Below are 14,709 nucleotides of genomic sequence, written 5' to 3'. Positions count from 1 at the left end.
AACTCAATTAAAAGATGGGAAAATGAGCTGAACAAAAATCTCTCTAAGGAAGACGTATGAACAGCCAAAAAGCATATGAGGAAATGCTCAACATCCCTCATCATAAGGGAGATGCAGATAAAAACCACAATGAGATACCACCTAACACCTGCCAGAATGGCAAAAATTAAGAATATAAAAAGTGATAAGTGTTGGCGGGGATGTGGTGAAGAGGGAACCCTCCTACACTGTTGGTGGGAATGTAAACTGGTTCAGCCACTGCGGAGAACAATATGGAAGTTCCTCAAAGATCTACAAATAGAACTACCATTTGATCCTGCAATCCCACTTCTGGGTATCTACCCAAAGGACAGGAGAACGCCCAGTCGGAAAAGTGCTTGCACATCAATGTTTATTGCAGCATTATTCACGATTGCCAAGACATGGAGCCAACCTAAATGTTCACAAACTGATGAATGGATTGAAAAAGTGTGGCATATATACTATATGGAATACTACTCAGCCATAAAAAAATAACAAGATCCTGGCATTAGATAGAAAGTGGTCAGATATGGAGGATCTGTTGCTGAGTGAAATAAGCCAGGCTATGAAAGAAAGATATTGTGTGTATCACTTAATATATACTGACTATCCGCACTCTATGGTAGAGAGCAAAAAATTGGAGGACATAAAAGCAGTGAAAATACTTAACAAGGATAAGACAGTGTGGAATGGCAGGTTGGTGAAGAGAAGAGGATAGAGAAAGATAGCAAAGAGGACAAATAGAGAGGCATGACATTAGTGGGACACAGATATGGCTTATTACCTGTTGATGAAGTGTATAGTATTCTCAACTGGATTGGTCTGAGAAGTATTTCATGATGGGTAAAGACTTTTTACAAGAAAAATAAGAAATAGTGATTGACTGGTTTAAAAAATAACTGGAATAATAATAATAATAATGATTGGAAAAACAATGAAAAGATATTGAATGCTGAAGTGGGGATTTTAATGTCTCAGTTGAAAAAGCAATGTAATACACTGTAGAGTTATATGCAATTCAATGTAATATAAACAAGATTACGGTAATAAATTAAAAAAAGAAATAAAGATCAGTTGAAAAAGCAATGTAATACACTGTAGAGTTATATGCAATTCAATGTAATATAAACAAGATTACGGTAATAAATTAAAAAAAGAAATAAAGATCTAGATTTTCTAATATAGAAGTAAAAAGATTCCTCTTCTTTCTCCAGTTTTTTTCTCTTAACTTTCTCTATTTTCATTTTTTAAAAATTGACATAGTTGGGACCAGCAGGTTGTGTGGTGGATAAGGTGCTGGACTCCCAAGTGGCTGACTGTGGTTCAAGTTCCAGACCTGGTGGCTTGCTTTCTCTCCTCTTTCTGTCTGTCTCTGGTCAAATTTAAAAAAAAAAAAAAATAATGGTACAATTAAATAAAGTAATTCCTTTTAAAAATTGGCATAGTGAGGCCAGCAGATGGCGGAGTGGTTAATGTGCTAGACTCCCATATGGCTGGCCATGGTTCAAGTCCTGGACCTTGTGGCTTAAAAATTATTCTGGGAGCATGTGCATGTATGCCCAAAGACCCAGGAGGAAAGTGGAGGAGAAGGAATTGTGGTGTGGCCAACCCTCCTGGAGGGTGATTTCTCACTTTCCCTCTCATTGTCTCCCTTTCTCTCTCTCTCTGGCAAATATAAGCACCCTATGGCAAAAACCTTAAAAAAAAAAAAAAAAAAGAAAGCATAGTGATCAGATCAGACCTGACAAATCCATGGAGTCATCAAGGTTCAGAGGAGAGAAGGGCTTTTTAAATTTTTTTTAAAAAAAGAGATTTTTGCTAGAGGGTATGTGCCTTTGCTGGAGAAACAGAGAGACAGCAAGAAATCATCCCCCTGAAGGAGGGGTGACCATGCCATGATTCAAGAAGGGCTTTTTTGATAGAAAGACTCTGTGAATCAAGATGTGGGTGTTATTTTCTTATTATGTGGGAAGCTTCACCTGGTGGTAAGATTTATAACATTTGTCTGTAAAATAACATGACTCCATTTGATGAGGAATTTGACTCTCATCTGAATTTTGAAAATGGGATTTCTATTATAGTTAATGGCTTATTTGGTTTGTTCTTGACCTCACCATTTCAGAACGTCTAGAGTGTCCTCTAACATGTATAAAATAAACAATTGCTGACCACTCGGGATACTTACTGGAAGCAAATCCACATTTGCAGACATTTTTTGTGCACTCAAAGCAGGAGCTTCAGGAAGGCAGAGCAGTGCTGCTGAAATCCTTTTCTTCATAGAGAGTGTGACCCAACCCCTCCAATTAGCATCAGCAGAAGTGGTCAGACCAGGGGCCCTGGGTGGACTGCAAAAAGCCCTCTAAAGCTATGGGCAAATGCTCCCAGGTATTTACTTAACTAACACCTGTGAGTCGGGACAAAGGAAAGTTTATAGGGTAGATCCTGCTAAGGGAACAAATGCCTAAGGAAATGGAGGAAGCTAATTAAGGAGCATAACCAGAAGCCTGCTGGGATTTCATTTCCTTAAGTGCTCCAGACAGTTGTGGGCAGCTGATTTACCAGGCTCTGCTGATGTCACCTTGTGGTCCTACTCTGGGTGCAAATCGCCAACAGATGTCAGCTCCTGGCATTTGCAAATACCTGTTGATACAGCATGGGTGATGGGACCTCCAATCCGAAGCCAAGGACTGTAGAAAATAGAGCACCAGGTTAAGCATGGAGGGAGCAGTCCTAGCCCAAGATTGTTAGGTAGATCAAAAATAACTTACATGGACATGAAATGTGAACACAGGCTACCACATATAGGGAAGTGTATCAGGGTGTCAGTGCATGCGGTAAAATGCACAGGAAGAAATTATACGGAATAGTAACAGAATGACCTAGAAGCCATAACATTGCCATCTCGGAGTTGTGGGGAAAGAGGGACCAGTGGAATTGGGACAGTCAGGAGTGTTGTTAAGATGAGGAATGACAGAGCACGCACTCTGTGTGTCTTACATAAAGTAAGCCAGGTCTGTGGAGTCCCGGTCTGCAGACAAACACGTTGTGCTGAGGGTGCAGAGAAAGGCAAGGGTCAAGTATGAGTTCAAGCTGGTCCTGACTGGGACTCAAACCTTTAATGGAGAACTCAAGCTGGGAAGAAACTACCATGCAGCTTTGCATTATATCCCAAATCATCATTAAAAGTGTTGTTCAGGGACCAGCAGATGGTATAATGGTTATGTTGTTGGACTCCCACGTAGTCTGCTGCAATTTTGAGTCCCGGATTTAGCAGCTTAAAACTCACGTGGTGTGTGTGTATGTGTGTGTGTATACATGCCCAAAATCCTGAGAGGAGAATGGGAGAGAAGGGTTTGTGGCGTGGCCATCCTCTTTGGGAGTGATTTCTTGCTTTCTGACTTTCTGTCTCTCTTTCTGCCTCTCTAGCGAGTGTACGCACCCCATAACAATAATAATAATAACAATAATAATAATATTTATAAATGAGATAAATCAGGCTCATGTGAACTGAGAGGTGTCCTGAATATCTTCTCAACTTCTTGTTAGGAATTTATCTCTTAAGGGAAAGACGTCTACATTGTATAACCTAAGATAGTTTCAGGGGATTGAAATACTGTGCTATAATGATATTTACAAGTCATCACAAATGAGTTGTCTGCTTAATTGCTAATTAATTACTTTAAATTTTTGCAATAGGGTGCATAAGATTGCTGGAGAGAGTCAGAGAGAGAGAAAGTCAGAATTCGTTCCCCGCCCCTCGGCGGGGGGAGGGGATGGACGTGCTGCAATGCCTTCTCCTCCATTCTCTTCCTGGGATTTTGGTCACATATGCATACGTGCCTGGTATGATTTTCAAGATACTGTGTCCAGGATTCAAACCACGGCCTTAACTAGTGCCTTAACCACCATGCCACCTGCTGGCTTCATCTATTTATTTTTATAATGAGGCAAACAGAGCTTTTGTTGGGGTAATAATTACTGAAGAAGGAAAACATATAGAATGCTTACAACCTGGGCTTTGGATACAGACAGACACAAATTTAAGTAGCTGCTTTGCTACTTTCTAGACTTTTTCTTCCCTGTGAAGTGAAGCTAATAACAGTTAGGGATTAAATGAGATTTATGCCTGTTTCTTTACAAGGTAAATCCTTGTTGAATGAGAACAAGTGGTTGATAAACAAAATTGTTGGAATAAAAATCACTGCTGTGCTTTCCCAGTGCTAGAGATTGGGCTCCGGTTCCCCCTGTTTGGCTCTCTCCTGGCTTCTCCAGGGAATTATCATTTGGTCAATCATTGACAGAGTGTGGCATGTTCCCATCTGCAAGTTCTTTTATAATAGAAATACATCTCATTGAGGCTCCTAGGGCTGGTTATAACCACTGAAATGGGCAGGTAGTGATCGATAGTCCTCCCTGTTGTCCCAGTGTCTAGGATACACAAATTGCATTATTATAATAAAAGTGATACTGGCACACAGATGATGTGAAGGGGCCAAGGCAGGGAAAATACTCTGTATGATACTATAGGGATGGAGGTGTACATTTGTCTAAGTCTAAAGAATGTACAACACCAAGAATGAACCTTGATGTAAACTGTGAACTTTGGGTAATGATATGTCAATGTAGGTTAATCAATCGTAACAAATGTACCACCCCAGGGTGAACTTGATAATGAGGAGGCCTTGTCTGTGTAGGAACACACAGGTATTTCTCTACCTTTCTCTCAGTTTTGCTGTGACCCTTAAATTGCTCCTTGAAAATGTCTTTAAAAGGGTCAGCATTTTGGGCCAGCTATTGGTTGGTAGTTGAGGTGATGGAATCCCACATGACCAACTGTGTGGTATGAGTTCTGGTCCCAGTGACATGAAAAACACACCAGGCAGTACGTGTGGATGCCCAAAATCCAGACAGGGGAAAAATGGAGAAGGGATTGTGATAAAGAAAAATTGGATATCTAAGAATTATCTGGGGATTTAAAAATTTTTTTTTTAATTTCATTTTGTTTTTTACATTCAATCATGTTATTTAGCTTACAAAGTGAATATTTCTCCCTAGTCCAGTTGATGAAACTATAAAATTATCTTCAACAGATAATACCACATTTCTTTGTCCCATTAATGCTTTGCCTTTCTATTTTTTTTCTAAATGTCCTTCCTCTGACTCTATTCTTTCACACACACTATATCTGGTATTCACATCTATTTACTGTGTTTCTATATCCTTTAGTCAATCAGTTTCAGTCATAGGATGTGGACACTCAGAATATATTAAGCGGGGACATATAATGTGTCTCCTTCATAGCCGGCTTGCTTCACTCAGCAGTAAATCTTCCATATTCTTCCACTTTTTGTCAAAAGCCAGGGTTTTGTTGTTTTTTTTATGACTGAATAGTATTCCATACAGTATATGTGCCACAGTTTTTCAATCCATTCATCTTTTCATGGGCATTTGGGTTGGTTCCATGTCTTAGCAATTGTGAATAGTGCCACAATAAACATCGATGTGCAAGCAGCAGCTGGACCAATTTACATTCCCACCAGCTGTGTAAGAGAGTTCCCCTTTCACCACACCCCTGCCAGCACTTACCATTTTTTGCATTTTTTTTAATCTTAGTCATTCTGACTGGGGTTAGATGGTATCTCATTGTTGTTTTGATCTGCATTTCCCTTACAATGAAGGATGTTGAGCATTTTTTCATATGCCTTTTGGCTATTCGTATATCCTCCTTAGAGAGTGGTATTTTTCAACTCATTCTCCCATCTTTTAATAAGGTCAATTCATCTTTTTTTGGAACAGCTGCTTGAGTTCCTTGTGTATTCTGGCTATCAGTCCATTATCTGATGCATAGTTTACAAAAATATTTTCCCATTCTGAGGGCTGTTGATTCATGCTAATTACTGTGTCTTTTGCCATGCAGTCTCCTTTACTATTTTGTAGTTATTAAAAATACCATTTGCAGGGCCAGCAGGTGTCATAGTGTTTAAGATGCTGGATTCCCATGTGTTTGACCGTATTTTGGGTCCTGGCCCCTGTGGCTTGAAACTCACACTGGGTGTTTGTGGGTGTCTATGCCCCAAATCCTGAGAGGAAAATGGAGGAGAAGGAATTACAGCATGACCATCCTTCCTGGGGGTGATTCTCACTTTCCATATCTCTGTCTCTCCAGTGAGCACACACACCCTATAGTAAAGATCTCTGTCAAAAAAGGACCATTTGAGACCCAGCCATGGTGGCACAGGCAGCAGGGCTGTTGTTGTTTTATGCTAGAAACCAAATTGAAAGGCCCCGAGTTTGTATCCTGAGTCTGACTGAATATGCTGGCATATCTGTGGCTATGCATGTGGTCCTGGTGGCTATACAACTGGGGAGGACTGTAAGATGAAGATTCTATTGCAGGTCTTGCTTTCTCTGAAGAAATAAATATTCTTAAAAAAATAATTTGAGGGACTGGGAGATGGTGTGGTGGTTAAGGCACTGGATGCCCATATGGTCGACCACAATTCAAGTCCAGGACCAAGCAGCTTGAAAATCATGCCCAAAAATTCTGAGAGGAGACTGGAGGAGAAGGGATTGCCATCTCCACTGAGAGATGATTTCTCACTTTCTCTCTTTCTGTCTCCATCCCTTTCCAGTGAGCACACATGCCCATGCTATGGCAAAAACCTTAAAAAAAAAAAATCAAATTACCCAAAGTCTGTGTATCGTTTTTCTACATACATCCCTTTCCTATAAGTCAGGGTGCATTTACAGATTTTGGGCTTTGGATAGTGTGGTTTTAAATTGATTTTTAAATTTTAATTATTACTCTGATGGGTCAAGAAGGGAAAGGTAAACCTTCAGAAACCCTAAGAAACAGGAATTAGAAGTCTACAGTTATAGGGCTGGTTCCATGACCTGCTGGTTAAAGCAGCCTAATTCTGCAGGATCGACTATGCTATTCAAATTCTGACCCTGGTGGCTTGAAAGACATGTTGGGCATGTGTTGTGTGTGCCCAAAATCTTGACAGGATGGAGGAGGAGGGATTGTAGCCTGATCATGTCCCATTGGGGAATGCTTTCTTCCTCTCCCTCTTTCTTTACCTCTTTCTTTCTGACAAGTGCACAGGCCCTCTGGCAAAATAAAAATAAAAGTCTAAAACTCTCTCTCTGTCTCTCTTTCTCTTTTCTCTGTCTCAGCTTTCAAGTTGGTGCTTGTTGAGCTTCCCCAGGCAACGTGGAACTGAGTAGACAGCAAGTGTCCCGTTGTGGGTGGAGCCTGATCTTTACTGCTTGTTCCTAAGAATGATGCCATGCAGTTTCACCTTTCTTCCAGTAACCTTTGGAGCTCCATCTTTTGTTTCACCTACAACATCCTTGTGCCTCTGATGCTATATTCTGGGACTTTACATGCTTTCCTTTTCCCCCCTACACCCATCAGAGTCTTTTACCCTGTTCTTTACTCTTCTGTCACACCAAAGCAGTGATTTTCAAAATGTGTTACAAGAACCATGCACATCAGAATTCCAACGGGAGCTTATGAAAATGCAGATTTGGGGTCGCATTGCAGCCTTATCAAAGGAAACTATTTGAAGCTAAGGTACTAGATCTGCACTTTTAGTAAGCCACTCAACTGTGACTTTTGCACTCTGAAGTTGACAACCAATGCAGAAAGATAGATTAGAATGTTATCTCTTAGGGTACCTGAATGAACAAAGAATGGTTACTTTATGCCAAAGAGTAAAGAAAAACCTCTTTCTATAGCAGTCATTCTTGGCCCTCAGTTTATATTAGAATCCCTTAGGGAATTAAAGCAAATTTTAACACCATGCCTGGGCTACACACATGACCAATTAAATCTGAATCTCTGAGAGAGGACTCAGGCATCAATATTTTTTTAAAAGCTCTACTGGTCTTTCTAATGTACAGCCACAGTTCAGAACTACTATTCTGCAGAATGGAAGGAAGGTATGGAAAAATAGAATAATGCATCTCACTCAAAGTTAACGTGTGTATGAATCACCTGGGAATTTCATTAAAGTGTAGGTTATGATTCTGTGCATCCATGTGTTGCCTGAGAACTTGCATTTCTAACAGACCACACTTTGTGTAACAAAGCCCGAGAGGCCTGGTTCTCAAACTTTGCTGCATATTAGAATCAGTAGAGAAGTCTTACAGTAAGTTGATGCCCAGCTGGACTCTAGGCTAATTCAGCTAGAATTTCTGGGAGTGGAACTTAAGCATATATAGTTTTTTAAGCTTCCCAAATGATTCTGATATGTAGCTGGGACCAAGTACAAAAGAGAGGTAGTAAATTCACACTACGTCCCAAAGAAGATAGGCGGTTTCAACCTCCAAAAGAGCAGAAAGGTCAGTCCCTTAATTAATGATGTCAAAATCTAGCATCACTGACTTTTTTCTTAACTTTCATATATATATGTATTTTAATCATAGGGTGAGTGCACTCATCAGAGAGACAGAGATACAGTGAGAGGGAAAGTGAGAAATAATTCCTCAGGGAGCATGGGCATACCACAGTCCCATCTCCTCCACTCTGCTCATGGAATTTTGAGTACTCATGCACACGTGCCTGGTGTTATTTTCAAGCCACCAGATCCAGGACTTGAACCATGGTTGGCTGTGTGAGAGTCCAGTGCCTTAACCACAATGCCACCTGCTGGCCCCAGCATCATTGACATTTTTATCTTAATTTATTTCCATTGGTTTATATAAAAATTATTGTGTTCTCCCTTAAGAGTCTCACATCTCACCCTCACAACACATATACCCTTCTCTCATTACACAGTTATGGTGAGTCCTCATGTGTTTCTGCACTTCCCTGAGCATAGTCGGGACTAGCTTTGTGCCCAGTCACTCTGTCATATCTCGTTACTTTGCTCAGACATGAGCTATGCTGACTTCTGAGTTAAGACACTCATCCAGAAATTTAAAAAACATGTGGGGTCACAAAATCTGCTTACGACAAACAATTTGGTATTCATGGAAACAAGAAGCTTAAGGACCTTGACTAAGACAACTGTCTGGAAGGACACCCCATAGCTCTCAAATGGCTCTTGGTTATCAGTTGCTGGGAGCATCCCAACTGGCTAGAAGTACATCAGTTTAATGACATGATGTATGGTCTGTTAGGCAGAAGGATTTTAGAATTTTACTCGTGTTTAACTCCATAGGGACAGATATTTCACTTCTCTCTGTGATCTAACACAGAATTTTATTTTTCAAACAAGAAATGCTAAAAATAAATTCATATCAGTGCTATTTAATTTGAACTTCATTTACCTCCAATTTGCCCCCAGTGTCAGAGCAGAAAGGTGTGATACCTTTCCTTACCCACCACAAGGTCATGGCTGATGCTCCTATGATAAGTGGCAGGTTAACAAGAGAAAAGCATAACAAATATAGTTAATCAAAGTTTAATGTGATACAAGAGAATTTAGAAATGAAGATCCAAAGAGCCAAGGAAAAATTGCCTGCTTTAATATTCAGGTTTGATGAAGAATGTACAGTCCTATAGAAAAGTGATTGATTGGGTCAGCCTATGGCCTGGTATTTAAGGTGGTTAGATCTCACATGGCTGACTGTGAGGTTCAAGTCCTGGACCTAGAGGATTGAGAAAAATGTCAGACATAAGTGCATGGGTGCCCAAAATCCAGAAAGGAGGGAGAGATGGAGGAGAAGGGATTCTGGCATGATCATGCCCTGTGGATGGTGCTGTCTTGTTTTCCTTCTGTTTCTTTCCAGTGAGTACATGGGCTCTCTGACAAGTTAAAAAAGAAAAAAGAAAGAAACATGACTGGTCAATAGGGCTATGATCTAATAGTAAAGGACTGGAGGTGTAGGGGACCCAACAAAATTTGTCCAATTTTCTATTTGTTTATAGTGCACAGCTAGTCCAGTACCAGTTGCTCCATCATGACCAAGAAAATGGAAATATCAGTTTCTCCTAAAGAACTACCTCATAAGAGTTCGAAAGCTTCTTTCCCCAAGCTCTGGTTTGTTTGCAAACCTCCATTATCTTCCATTAGTAAGAGGAAGATAATAAATACGCTTATATCAGAACCAATCTCTTTGGTTTTTCAGACCATACTAATCATAAATCAGTCATTATTGCAAGATCGTGTTCTTTGATTTGCTGTGTATTATCAAGATGCCTTGCAACTGGAGATGGAGTCAGGTGACCAAAAGTATTTAAATTGCATGGTGGAGAAGTGGATATTTCAACTAAAATTATACATAGTATTGGGAGGGATTGGATTTTCTGCTCTATAACAAATATTCACTATACCAATTTTATAAATGAAACTAGAAAGACAAGTTAGATGAACTGATTGAGATGTCACAGTGGATAATGACAGCAATGAGACTTAAATCTGACCTACTTGACTCTAAAACCAATGATGACACAATATTTAATCAAACTTTATAAATTATGAAACACTTTAAAATTCCTTCTCTTATCTCTTTCAAGGAACCAATAAATTAAGCAAGGTAAATATTACCTTATTTTACAGTTGAGGACACTCTCTATGAAGTAAGGTGATTGAAGAAAAAATGCATGACTTGTGCAGAAGTGAGAATAGAACATATACCCTACTGTTGTTTCCAGAAAACATGATTTTTCCAATATCCCTTTAGTTAGCCCAATTTTGGTCTCTTCCCTTTCTCTTACCTGTTAAAAAGAGTAGATTCCAAAATATTTTTGTGAACCATTTGGTTTTTGTTTCTCAATTTTACAGTTGAGTTCCTTTCACTAGGAGTCGCAAACCACATAATGAAAGATAAAATAATGTGTTTATTTTATTCCTTTTCTTGGTGAAAGGTCTTGGCTCATGGGATAAGTTAGCTTAGTAATTTGAGATCATCAGAAATTGATTACTTGAATCCTTTTAATCTCTTTATCATTTTAATCTTTTCATGCAGAATTAAAGATGGTCATAAGTCATGGGCTACAGGCAAAAAGAGTTGCAATACATGTTCTTTTTTCCTAAAGGCAAAAAAAAAAAAAAAGAAAAAAAAAACAATTATAAGACAGAATCTTGGAAAGAACATGGGCTTTAGAGTCTGAGAAATCTGAATGAAATCCCACCCCAGCTACTTAGCTACTTAACTCTCTTAAGCTTCAGTTTTCTTAGTTATAAAATGGGTATAATAGTAATAATAAGCTCTTGGCAGAGTTATTTTAATAATTAAATGAATAGGATGAGGTTACTTTAAAAAGTTTGTGGAAAAATGGAAGTAAAATGCAAGTTTATTTTGGTGTAAAAAATTTTGAAACCTATAGTGTTTTCATAATATACATTTCCCACAAACTTTTTGAAGACCCCTCCCCCCCATAGAAGGGAATTTCCTAATGTAGCACCGTCAGATAGCTGATACTCAAGAGCAACAATGATCATTATCACATTAATACTATGGAATTCTGGTGCTCTGAGAGCAGAACACTAAACATTTCTATCTTTGCCAGATCCTTTCTCCTGGTTTCCTTAAAATGCTTCAGGAAGAGAATCAGGGTCTTAAAAGTCTTAGAAAAACAGGTTAGGTGAATGGTTACCTTCTATTACCCTAGAAGCCATAGTAGCCATGATGCTAAGGTGTATAGCAGTGCTTACGGGGCATTGGAGCCAGATGTCGGGTCACTTCATGGCTGTGTGACCCAGAGCATCTTTTTAAGCTTCAATTTCAACATCTATAAAATAAGGATGATGATAAAAGATGTATCTAGTTAAAGAATTAACTACAAATGAAATGTGATAATCAGTGTAAAATACTCAGTGATCAACACATAAAAACTCAAAAAGTGCAATTTTATATTGCTCAATTTATATTTTATGTTAGAAAAGAACCTGGAGTAAAGTGGAGATTGAAGATGATTTCTTGATTCTCTATGAAGTCTGCATTTAACTCCTAACAGGTAGGGTTTCCCAACCATGAGGAAGTCCATTTTAGCTTCCTGATTGCCTATACCATCATTTTCTTTATTTTTTTAATTTCACAGCAGTTGTACCATTTTTCTCTGGAAATGGACTGCAGAGAAGGCCACTGAATTTGTATTGATAAATGAAATAGGAAATGCTTTGCAGGGCAGATTGACTTTGGGATGAGGTCAGGAATCCTTCAAAGGAGGATGACAAGGGTCACTAAATTAGAAAATGCTGCCAGCAGAGAAGGCCAAGCAATTTGGGGTGAAGACCAAAAGAACTTTGTGGAAATGATGTTCAGTGCAGTGGTGGGAGCAAAGTTTGAAGAAACTACAGGGGTAACTGTGGATTTTATTGGAAAGCATAACCACGTACTTCTAGGTCTGATGGTAAGTTTAGCTAGTGGCACCCCAATGGGAAACCAAGTGGGTAGCAGAAGAGTCCTAAAACATTTTGACACCCATTTTGCCACATTTTTACTGAGCACTTCTTATATGCCAGCTAGTGCCACATATAAATTACCTTACAACAACTTTGTGTGTGGAAATACATTTTGAGTACCTTTTCTGAAGTCGCATATTAGAATGAGGTATCTTAATTCACCTTAACATCATTACTTTGTCTTCTGAAAAACCTGTGAAGTAACTCCACTGATGATAACAAATTGATATAAGCAAAATTTAGATAACTATATTATTGTGAAAGAACAGGTCCTGAAGAGAATAAATACACTTGGTACAGAAAATGGAAACTAAATTTAGTATAATGAGAATAATTATTGATTAGTTAGGAGTCCTATGAACTGTAAATGCAAACTGAGAATCTAAAATTATTTGATTGTTCAAATGAGGACTACGTGTGCTAAAATAGTTGGTTTTTGTTTTGTTTTTAGAGAGAGATTTTTGCTCTAGGGTGTGTGTGCTTGCCGGAGAGTCAGAGAGAGACAGAGAGACAGAAAGTGAGAAGTCATCCTCTGGGGGGGGAGGGCCAGGCCCCAATCCTTTCTCCTCCATGCTCCTCTTGGAATTTTGGGGACTCATGTACATGTGCCTGGTATGAGTTTTAAGCTACTGGGTCTGGGACTCAAACCCTGGTTAACTACGTGAGAGTCCAGCAACATAACCATTATATCATCTGCTGGTCTCCCCCAAATCGTTTTTAATATAGAATAAACCTACCTACTCTCAACATGAGAGTTCTCCTTGCTATATCTGGATTTTTAGAATACAGGCCCAAGGAGTTCTTCCCAGAACTTTTCAGGAAACCACATGGTTCAAAGACCACGTGCCAGAATTCTTCCATCAAACCTCAAGGAGTTTCTGCTGATCACATATGGTGACCTCTATGAGATATCTCTTCCTATCATTTCAGCTATGAGCAGGACAAAGAGTATTTATCAAAATTTTAAAACCTATTCATATATTCAGCTGGCCTTGGAGCCAACTTTTGTACAACAAATCCATGCCAGTGAGAGAAATCTGGGCCAAGGCATTTAGATTTCTTGCCATCATATGCTCTAGAAAATTGAGTGGGAAGGGTTGGGAAGGAAATATGCCACTCTAGGACTTTCCTTTTAACTGGCTCCTTCTCTAAATGACTGCTGGTGTGATAAAGTGACTTCAGATGTGGCCTGAGGCCCACAGAATATCCTTTCCAGGATAAGATTCAGCCCATCATCCTCTATCATCACTTTCTCAAAAGAGGTCACATAGAACTTTCTGAAGATTTCTGGAGAGCTTTGGGATATGTATTTTCTAACTGACCTTATGAAATTTTTATTGATGAAATCAACTTTGCTCTTTACTTTCTAGAAGCCATGGGCAATGTGCTATAAGCCCTATTGAAAGTCACCCTGACCCTACAACAAATTCATATTAAGCATTTGTATAGCATTTGCCTTTTGCCTGGACTAGTTTCCCAGACATACTCTAATTAGATATTGTTTTAGGGTCTCCATGTCTCTCTACAAATATTGCAATGAGCAGGTAACTAACTATTCTCTAAGTGTTCAGATTCCCTTCTGTCTTGGGTGTCCACAGTGACACTATTTATTTTAGGAGGGATAGCATCATTATCATTTATCCCTTCTTACCAGCTAACTCCAAATAGAATTTTCCTGTTATTGATAGTTCTGAGTCTTCTCTGGAATTCTTCCTACTTATTCCTTCTTCCTTGGACAAGGATATTAATTGTTACTATATCCTACCCTGTGCCAGAGTGCTAGTACAGAGGAAGATATAGGGTAGAGAGTATTGTAGATCCTTTCTAGGTGGGCTATTAGTGGTCATGTTCTTGAATAATTTTCTCCCTGATATTCAACTCATCCGAGGCTGGAAATATCCAGAGAATCAGCCATGCTGCCTAAGTCTACTAGTAGATTTTGATGTATACTGATTTTCCACCTGGAGCAAAGGAGAGTTCTTTAATATTTCGCCATGGTCTACTCTCTTTCTGAGAATATAAGATAGGAGATGAGAAAGTTCAGATTTTATTTCCTGCAGCAAAGGAGCTTTGTGGAAGTCTATCAATGTATTCAGGTCTGGGCTCGCTCCTAGTTATGGTTTAGCATATTTTGTTTCTAGGAAATAGAAGATACCCTCACACTAAACAATATAACTCCCTTTAAAGATGTAATGAGAGTCCAGTGTTGCAATTATGAGTGTGCATAGTGCTGAGGTGGTTCTGTTTGGTCAGTGACTAGTCCCCATGGGCAGAACTTGGACTGCAATCCTGAGTGAGCAAGACAAGGAAGTGAGTAAGAGAAAAAACTGAT

Source organism: Tupaia chinensis, unplaced genomic scaffold, assembly GCF_000334495.1.
Source record: "Tupaia chinensis unplaced genomic scaffold, TupChi_1.0 Scaffold000081_1, whole genome shotgun sequence".
In the NCBI taxonomy this organism is placed as follows: Eukaryota; Metazoa; Chordata; class Mammalia; order Scandentia; family Tupaiidae; genus Tupaia; species Tupaia belangeri.
The sequence above is the reverse complement of the archived record's forward strand: the minus strand, read 5'-3'. Positions refer to the sequence as shown.